The sequence below is a fragment of the Astatotilapia calliptera genome, chromosome 19 (assembly GCF_964374335.1).
Source record: "Astatotilapia calliptera chromosome 19, fAstCal68.1, whole genome shotgun sequence".
Taxonomy (NCBI): Eukaryota; Metazoa; Chordata; class Actinopteri; order Cichliformes; family Cichlidae; genus Astatotilapia; species Astatotilapia calliptera.
Genome location: NC_137440.1, coordinates 15,513,662 through 15,524,377, shown reverse-complemented (window position 1 = coordinate 15,524,377; position 10,716 = coordinate 15,513,662). Strand labels below are relative to the sequence as shown.

The following is a 10,716-nucleotide window of genomic DNA, read 5'->3' as shown; positions in this document are numbered from 1 at the left end:
TCAACATCCAGCAGGCAACTGTTGCAGCGGTACCTAGGTTTATTCTATTTTGTACTTTCTTTTTTTAATAATGCATCCCCAGAAGTCACTGATGAGGATATGAGAGTAAAATAGCTTTTTGAACAGGGCCCTTTGGCACTCCCAGTGTTTCCTCTGACTACAGATAAGAAAATAAGACAACTCAGGCTGACAACAAAATATTACCGTTAAAATGACAGGAGCAAAGGAATGTTTTCCTGGCATCTCCTGTTATTTGAGCTGGCTAAGTGCGCGTACATTGTATACTAACTTAGAAACTAATACAAGCTTTGCACCAAAAAGAGTCTTTTTTTCCCCCTCAAAACCATATCACAAAGTGAAATATGCAGCACAACCTTATATGTGAAAGGAAATGTGTTGTTTGTGGAGCACTTCTGGAAACAATTTATGACAGTCGGGTTTGTAATGCTAGCATCTCTCGTGAGATGTACATGAGCATCAGGAGGAGGAAATTCATACGAACCAAGCTATGTAAGGTTTTTGTCTTTTTTTGCCATTCGTAAGTCAAAATGTCAGGTTATTTTCTCAAAAGTTTGGTTTACACATCTTAAAATTTTGATTGAGTAAGTCTAAATTCGGTGATTCTTCACTTGAAGTTTTGAGATAACTCAAAATCTCACCAGGAAAACTAAGACCAAATAATTATAAAATGGCATAAACAAGCTTCCATATCAAAGAAATACATTTAATTAATTAATTTTTAATTTATTCTTTCTTAAAAAAATATGTAGTTCCTTTTTGAGCTTAGGCAACAAACCTTCACTACTTGGTGACATTTAGAAAAACATTGGAGTTTTAATATGGTTTTGTTTAGAAAATTCTTGTATTTTTGTTTTCTGTTAAATCAGAGTGGGAGTGAAAATGTTTGACTTTATCTGATTGCATAAAATAATCTGATAAAGAAATTATAATTTAATAATTCTATAAGTGAATCATTAGCTCCACGTTATATGCAATTTACCAGTTAAAACTCACAAGAAAGGCACTCTTTAAAAAATTGAAGGATCATGAGTAACATAGAGACAAATAAAACACACACGAAATTACTTTATAGAGATGAAAACACAGAGATAAAATTATTTCACTCTACTTTTGTAGACTTTATTCAGCAGAGGTCGTCCATGTGAAAAGACAGAATAGAACCGGACATTAGCCTCATCTGAGACTCCATCTGAAACTCTGAAACTGAAAGAAATAGTGCAGATAATACACAGAGAATCATCATCATGTATCCTGCCTCCTGCAGGATATAGCTAAACCACCTACTAATGCAAATGCATTTATTGTAAAGGAAACACTTTTCTGCTGTGCACCCCATGTAAGCAAATGACAGATGGTGAAAATATTCTGACCTTATTGTCTTAGACATAAAAAAAATAAACAACCATGTTTAGACACTGTTAGCAGCGTGACTCCTGTTTTGTGCCTCTTTCAGTTTCTGACTTTGCTCTTATGCCTGAAGGATTCAAGACCTTTTACATGTTGCCTGCCCAGGTGTTTACGTGTGTGCATTTACCTTAAAGGCAAGTGCACTTGTGTGTGTGAGACAGACAGACAAGCCCACCAAAACAGCTCACCGCTGTCTGTAACTGCCTCTATTTGGCAATGAAACTATTTCGGCATCTGAAAACTTAACGCTCCCCACAGTGTCAAAAAGAAAACACTTTTTCAAAACCACTTAGCGCCACAGGACCACGGCAGAATCAGTGCCACACACTGAGCCAACATTTGTGTGATGTTAAACATGGTGTGTACGAGATCACCCACGGTTTCCGTGATTGATTTCAGCCACATAACGTATTGCACTTAAGTAAATCAATGCGCCGTCAGTCAATATTACCCTCACAAAGACACACAAAGCTGAAAATACCACCCTCTCTCTCCTTAATGACTTCCCTTCTCCCTCTGTCTCTGACATTAATAAACTAATTTCTCCAGCACTTAGTAAAATTTAGCATCCATCCATTTTCTAAACCGCTCAGCTGGTTCAGAGCACTGGAAAGTAACCTTTACCATTTCATGTATTATTTTTTTCCAGAAAACAAGCAGAGCAGTGGTATTTCAATTTCAATAATTTGCTAAATGATATGAGTGAGTCTGGGTGTTTATTATGAGTGTTAAAAATTGTGGAAAGAAACAAATTTGCCTCTTAACACAGCAAATTGAGTTTTGGAGACTTTACGCATTCGCATAGAGCAGAAACATTTCTAAATGGGAAGCATATGGCCCACCTCCAGAAGTTTAATTAGCGCATTAGTGTTTCATGATGTCTATTCTTAAAGGTTAACTGTTTTATTTTTCGCTACTAAAGTACTACACCAAGCAAGGAATTCAAGTCTAGAGTGTAACATTAAGAAGGACTTTGAGTGTAAGTTATTTTCTCAAACCTCCAAGCTGTTTGGTTGTTACTGGGCTATTGAACAAATTGAAAGGAGAGTCTGCTTGGTAATTGTGCCATGATTGGACAACACGTGTAGTTATTATTAGCAAAGCAATAGGCTACAAGAAACCTAAATCTTTCCCCTCTTTGAATAAGTTCTAAAAATCAATAGTCATGGCTCTGGACACACACAAAGTCACTGCACAACTGAAGATTTCTGCAAGCAATAAAACCCACTTTGATTCTGTGATCCCAATTACAGAAAAAGTGAAAAGAGCATAAGACTGTTCTGACAAGAGGAATTAAATTAACTTCATCATAAGACTGCAATTTTCCTGAGATAGAAATACTTTGTAGGCAAACCGTCATTTTAAATAATCCTCCTATTGTAGACAACTGAATATTATCCTTTGACAGCATACTGAAAGCTTCACTGCTCTCAGATATAAGACATATTCAGGATTGAAAAATGTACCTTAATCCTTCATCGTGTCTACTGGCCAGCAAGGGTAAGAAAATGACCCACCTCTAACTTGATTCATTACCTCAGTAAACACTTTCCAGCGAGTCTCAGTCACTAGTTTCGAGAATTATAGAGTACAGAACGATGTTCATTTTGTGAATTATGGGTTCCATTAAAGCAAAAAAGGGTGATAAAACATAATACGCCTTAGGACAGTGTAATGGGGCTCTAGTTGTGGAGAAAGGACACTCAGAATTCACTTGGTGTGTAATTTATCTGTTCACAGACTTCACAGATGACAGGGCCGATCAGGACGGTGTTCTGCGGAAAAGGAAAGAAAAACTTTTAACTGCACAGATATTTATAGTAACTTCACACTATTAGTAAGTTATCAGACTTAAAATAGAACATTAAGAAGAAGGTTTTCTAAAAACAATGAATATTTCACATAGCTTCACAAACAAATGTAAACATTATAATCGTATAACACCAATATATTAAAGTGGTGATGCGGCAAAAATGTCTCTGGGATGTTCAAGAATTTCTTTAGTGTGTTTCACAAGTTCAACTTCTCACTGGTGTGTAGTCAGTTAGCCATATTTAGTCAGTTTCAGTTCCAAAGCGCTCTTGACTAAAAAGTCAGGTTGTTAAAATGATTTGAAGTGAAAGAGGAAATGGATGGTCTCAATATTTAAGGTGTGATGACGTTCAGCGGCGGCTCATCATCATCTCCTTCCTCAAGGAGAATCCCAGTCACAGGATCGCAAAACTGTCAAAAATCCAGCGTGTATTAAACAGGGTCTCTAATGTATTACGGCCATAATCAATAAATAAATATGTGTATGCTCTGCATCATGCTCTGCTTTATTAAGACGATAGCTGGGAATATCTGCTGGCCTTTTAGTTTTATATGTAAACGTTTTTGATCTTTTAGATGAAGTCACAAAATACTTAATTATGAATAAACCATCAATCACAATATTAAGTATTCATAGCACAGAGCCTCTAACAGAGTTGCTGATAATGAGAGCCAATCTTAGTCATTATACTGTATATTTAAATATGTCTTAATAATTTGGTAAACATTTACTTAGACTTCCTGGTTTGTACTTGATGTTTTACTTATTTTAAAAATGATTGATCATTTATAAAGTAAAAAAAAAGTTTTATATTAACAATCATGAATGAACCTTTATAAATTTTATAGAATATAGTCTAATGTGTACTAATGTAGGAGAAATGTTTAAAAATGTATGTATTAAGTATGTGCTAATATCCTCAGTAGTGCTAAATAAAGGCTGGGAACGTGCCAAATAGGCAACTGCCCAACACCTAAGCCTTGCAGTGCCACCACACCCCTTGCTTATACAGCTTAAGCCCCTTAACTCATATAGTTGATTTAAAAAAAAAAAGGAAAAAAGAAGACGACTGCTTGGTTTCTGAATCACATGTGTGGCAGACTCTTCCTCTCTACCAGTTTTCACTCGATTTTCATTGTTTTCACCTGTGACATGATCGTGTGTGTGTGTGTGTATGAAGTTTTGTCTTTCCTTTTGTCAAGGCAATTTATGCTCCCCAGTAATCTGGATTTTAGTTATATTTGAGCTCGCCTAGTAAAGGCAATGAGGGAAAAGCAAACAACAGTTAAAAACTCATTAAATATGAGTGTTGTAATAGGTGCTATAACAATGAAAGTCTGAAGAAACCATTAGGAGGACTCAATGTAGTGCATTGTTTAGATAGAAAAGAAGAAGAAAAAGAGCCTAGTTTTGCATCAACATTTACGAAGCTGATTTAAAAACAGAGATAATAACATCTATAAAAGGCATACATCACACTGACAGAAAACACTGTGGGTTTCACTTTTCGCTGAGGTATGACTCCAAGAAGGATTTCTTCCTCCCCCTCAAATTACATTGAAGTAGCTTCCTTGCCTGCTGGCTTTTCTTTGCACCCCTCCGGGGAAGCTTTTGGCTTTCTTATTTTAGTTTGTCCTGCATATTGTTGTTGTCTGTCTCAGAAAACATATCTATTTTCATCTGGATTGCTCACATGCACGTGTTACTGCCTTGTGACATTTCTAATCCATTTTTCAGTGTGTTTTCACATGATGATATTTGGGATAGTTTGTCCAAACGGCATTTATGATAGACCTACTGCCATTTGACCACAAATCATCTAATTAACACTAAGCCATATTTCCTGGGACTATGCAGTCCATTACAAATATGTCTATATTTTTATTTATATTAATGAATTTACTAATAAAATTAATTGCTGTTGCATTCAGTGGCTGTCCATCCATATGACCATTATGCATCCATCTGATGGATTCCAGAATAATGCACCCTGCTGCACCCTGCTACAAAACTCAAATCATCTCAAACTGGATATGGATATGCATTATATATTATATATTACATAAAACTGTCTATTTTCATACACTTTATTCCATTTTATTTGCAGGTTGTTTAATGTTTCCAATGACAGTACCTCTTTCAGGCTCAAATTATGTAATTAATGTTAAAAACAAATTTAACAGAAAAGACAAAAATTCAGAATTTAGTTTGATTTTTAAAATAAACACTTATCATTGGATATTATAATATGTGTTAGTGGTGTAGTTAAGTGCGCTTAGAATGAGCTCCGGAATATCTGCTCTGATGAGACACTCTTGGAAACTGTGCAAGGACACCCAAACAGGAACCAAACTTCCAACCACATAATACTGTAGATACCTTCTGTGGCATTCTAGGCCTGAGTCTGTGACCCTGAAGTTCGAGTTCTACATTTTAGTTTTCTTTATTATGTTTTCTTCATAGTTTTTTGTTCTCACGACTTTGAGTTTTTAATCTTCTTTTTCTGTGATATTTTTCTCTGGTTTATGAAAATTTTACCGCAAAGTTTTCTTTATAGTTACTCTCTTTTTAAAAAAAAAAAAGTATTCTTGGACATTTGGTTAATTTTTTCCCTTTTTGTTTGATGTTTTATTCTCATGATTCTTTTTGTTAGTCCCTTGTCTTATATCCATGGCATTTAGTTTTGCGTACCCTATCGCATTGTCTCTGATTACTTTCAGCTGTGTCTTGTTACACTGACATCTCACACCTTCCTAATTTCCTCATCTGTGTCATCCCTCAGGTCTTTGTTGCCATAGTGTGTTCAATTTGCACTGTTTGCCCACCTCAGTGAAATCCATGGTTGGATTTTTGGCTTGTTTTCATCTGCCCTTTGGACTTTTGATTTCACCTAAATAGAGATTAAATGTTTGTTCATAACTAAGTCTTTGGATATGCATTTTGGGATCCACTGCCACACTCTAAAGGACAATTATTGGCTCCTGTGTCTAGCAAAATGTTAGTTTCTTCTCCTGGGCTATAGAGAAAAAAATGGAAAATGAGATAAATAATGGACAACAGGCTTGTGCCACTCTATATCTTATACGATAAAGTATTTAAAAACACTAGACTGGAAAAGTGCTGGTTTTGAATGTGACAAGCAGATTATGGGTTTTAATTATAATAAACACAGTAGATGCTGTAGTCACAAGCATTCATTAAAACTGAAAAAGCATCTGGTCTTCAGACTTCCTGATGCACGTCAGAGGCGGAGCCAGACATTTGAAACACCCGGGGCTTAGCCCAAAAGGATAGTATGCATGTGGGATTTTTTTTTCCCTTGGGGGGGGGGGGGTAGAAATGACTGAAAGATTAATTGGCTCTGTTTTGAGTTTTGTTCAAAAAAGAATGACTTCATATAGGTAAAAATATATATCACATGTGCAGAACACCTTAAACTAGTTTTTTAATTAAGCAGCAAGGCAGAACAAAATCAGGGCTGTATCAAGACACGAGGACTAAACCCCAATTCAACCAGACCAAGAACTGATCCGGAATTAAAACAGGACTACAACAGTTCAAAATCAGGACTACTTGGGACTTAACCAAGACAGAACCAGAATCAGAACTAGATGATAGTAGCACTAAAAATCATCATAGACCTGCACTACATTTATTTTTTCATTTTACCAAAGTAAAATATTTAGATTGAGAAAGGTTTATATAATTATTTAGCCTTGTTGTGCAAACAAGCCTGCATAACTTAATAAATATAGAATTTGAAAAATAACAAACCTAAAAAGAAACACTAGGTACGAGATCCATGAGTACCTATGATACGGTGATACTTTTGGTAAACAACCATTTGACTAACATGTGTGTCTCACCTGCTCTTGTTCATCTCTGTTCTGTCCTCATTCTCCATCTCCCTCTCTGTTCCTCTCTCCCTCTTTGTGCTGACAATCATCAAATATACAGATATTTACAAACTCTTCAGATAAAAACACAAACACTTTTTAATTGTAACATCAAATCAGACTAAATGTTTATTTTTTTAGATTGATAAATATAAAAAACATATTTGTTAACTTTAAGAGTAAAGAGAGAAATCGTCTGTATTTCTTAATTGCAAATGGCACCAAATTGTATTCAAAATTGAGCCACACTTATGGAGCTCCACAGTTCTTTTCCTGGTGTTTTGGTTGACATCTCTTGATTTTCCCATGTCACAGAAACAGGCTCTGTGTTTTGCCTTATATGCATCCACAGCTGTGCCACCTGTTTACTCACATGGACTCTACTAACCTATCAGAAGCTTCTTCAGCTCAGAATGGAATCGTCTGGAGTTTTCTTATTAATTAACAATACACTTAGTGTACATGTACTCCTACATTTGATGAAAGTGATAAAAAACAGAAAGCTCTGTCTCTCTTTATTGTGACATTTAACTAATTCAAAAGATATTTCAATATTTATCTAAAACAAAAGTTTACTCTAAATTGATGTTGTGCAGTAAAAATGTTTTATGTTTTCTCCCTAAAGTGTATGTAAATATCTGGTTACAAATGTGAATATCCTGCTGTGTACTGAAATTCCTCTTGTTTTGCATACAAATATACTGAACAACATACAAAGCATAATATATAAAATAACATTTACCTGAGTTTTTCTTTGAAAGAACCCTCTAATGTCCATTCTTATATTTCAGTACATAACTGAAACCGATTTAGTCGGGGAGGGTAAGAACTGAAAATATGAAATAAACACACGTAAGCTAAGACTCTAAAAAAATAGCATTTGTTCGGCTTTTCATTTCGCCATTTGTTGATTCACTTGAAGAGCAAGTAACGTAATATTGGTCAAGTGATCAGTTTGATATCAATCTTTCGTGATACACCGACATATTTACATTATTTGTACGGTACGAATGATTTGCTTTGGTACCTGGTCAAACTTAAGCTCTCCTTAGTATGGCTGGCTCCGTCTCTCCAACAGCGCACTGACGGGCAGCAGCTGCCCCGCCCCCTCGCTCAGTCGCTTAGTGCCTGAGCTTGGATCATACCAATATCAGGGGGGGATTCACGCACAGTCGTAAATTCCCACAGTGTGCACTATGTGCTTCGAATATTGTGTGTACTTTTTGTTTTATACAGTTGTCAGCCAGGCATCTAACTATGAAAAAATTGCACTCCAAAATACCCCGGGCTTCTGACAAAACAACCCGGGCTTAAGCCCAGTAAGCCACCCCCACGCTCCGCCCCTGATGCACGTGTCATAATAAGACATCTAAAAGTTATCACCTCTGTAATGTGCAATTCTTTTAATATGGTTCCTTTTTTTTTATCTTGCTCTTTATCTCACTTCATCTCACACTTGGCAGATGTAATTGGCATCAGTTTGGTGCACAATGCAATGCTCTGCCCATCTTCTCATCACAGATGTGTCATAACAGTCTGCAGCAAAGAAGTCTGAGCAGACAGTAAGTAGGCAGAGTATTTTAATAAAGAAAATGCTTATCTGTGAAGTTTGCATGTTTGCTGCAGCCAGCTGGGATTTATTGTCAAGATAGGTTTAATTCTAAGAGGATTAATTCTTCACAAAGCAAAATCACTTAATGCAATTAAACCAAAGAGCACATTACAAGCCACAATTTGTTGTTGTGAGTTTTTTCTGAATATGCGTCACTGAATGAGCTGAATACAACAAGGAGAGAAACGTGATAACAATAATATAGTATGTCCAGTATGGCATCTTATAAAAAAAGTGGAACAATTGCAGTGAAACTGAGCACACCTCATATTGAAAGGAGCCAGCTGAGGTGATTTTGACATCTTAGCATTGGGCCTCCTTTTGGAGATATTCTAGGCTCATTCAATTTGGAAAAAACATGGAGGCAAGTGGATTGATTCTTAATCACATCTGGGAAAAACTTTGAAACCCTCACAATATCCTGAAAATCTGGCTGGACCAAAAAGTAATGACTCTTTTCTAACAATGATCCCAGTGAGCCCCAAATGGAAATCCTGGAAATATCTCACCTAAAGGGAAAATGTCATTTTCAGTATTCTTGTTTTCCAGGTCGAACTATTTCTATGGGCACAAGTATTTGTCAGTACTTGTGGATATTTAACATCAAAAACAGAGTATAATAATAATAATAATAATAATGTATTTTATTTGAAATTACAATGTAATTACATATACACACTCATATTAAAGCTAAAATAAAGAGTATCAAGTCAGGTTGTTACAAGAAACAAAATAAAAATTATACTGTAAGTACATTTAAGTAGTGCATAAGTAAGTATAAGTACTGCAAAATTTGCATGATGACATACTACCTAAAAATTTGGCAAGGTAGTAAATACAACAAGCCCTGTATTATCTGACTTGTCATCCCATTGTTCCAGTGTACCCATCTTTTAAGTATTTTAAGTAAATATAAATATTCCGTTGTAATTGACAATCACTTATCTGTTTCAGAATGTGTTTGACCTGAGTAAGTGCACCTGAAATTACTTTTATGACTGTCCGGCATTTCCCTTTCCCAGAAAGTCATAAGTTCAACATGAATTATGAATAAACCTCCATAACGACCCTGCTAATTCTAATATATGCAGTTCAGCATCATAGTGCTTTTATTGTTTTGATTTGGATGTTTTTTGGCTTACCAATCACGAAAATCAGAAATCCAATATTGCAAATTATTAGAATACTAATTCCAAAAGTAGATTCATGCATGTATGAATTAAGTTAGTGAATAGCAAGCTTAAAATCTAATCATCACTTTAAAACAGTGACAGACTCAATTGATATTCTCACTACATTTACCTTCCTCAGAGCAGCAGAGAACAGCAGGAGAGAGCAGAGGACAGATCAAGTGACAGACAGATGAGGCACCAAAGAGCTACTTGAGAGGTGAAGAAAGAAAGAGGATTAAAGAGACCCCCCCCCCCCCCTCACCCACACACACACAATACCCCCAAGCAAACAAAAAATAAACAAAAAACACATATCAAAACAAAGTTTACCCAGCGTGTCACAGTTTAAATGTGTCTCTTGTTATGTAAAACAAACAGGCCTGGTCATAATTTTAAAGCATGTAGTGTATGACTGCAAACGTGAGACACTTATCTGATCTGCTTCATAGTTTGCAGATGCATCGCTTTGACCAGAGTAGCCCTGAACATCATCATCATCAAAAGTAAAGGCGTGATACAATTTTATTAGATTAGTGCATAGGTTGTAAATAACCATCTAAAAATTTGACTTGCTGGTGCAATTATGTGTGTAACAGGAACATGAGAGAATTAATAATTTTGTCCTGAATTGTAGGTTAGGACATGTAGTTGCATCTCACTTCCATCGCTATACCTTCATCTCTACAACCGTGTTGTTATTGCTATTTTCGGACTGGTGTGTCAAAGAATTGCAGTGATTTGATGGTAAAATTTAATGGGTCTGTTCAGCAGGGGGGCAATGAGCTCCCTTGTGGA

The 10,716-nt window shown here is 35.8% G+C and overlaps 1 long non-coding RNA gene across 1 annotated transcript; it reads right to left on the bottom strand.

Annotated features, from left to right (window-relative positions):
- Positions 1–7,884: 7,884 nt before the first annotated feature.
- Positions 7,885–8,305, bottom strand: LOC145422458 (uncharacterized). Its single transcript, XR_013903743.1, has 2 exons — positions 8,165–8,305; positions 7,885–7,966 (listed from the first exon to the last, which is right to left on the bottom strand). It is a non-coding gene; the product is annotated as an uncharacterized LOC145422458 (long non-coding RNA).
- Positions 8,306–10,716: the final 2,411 nt, after the last annotated feature.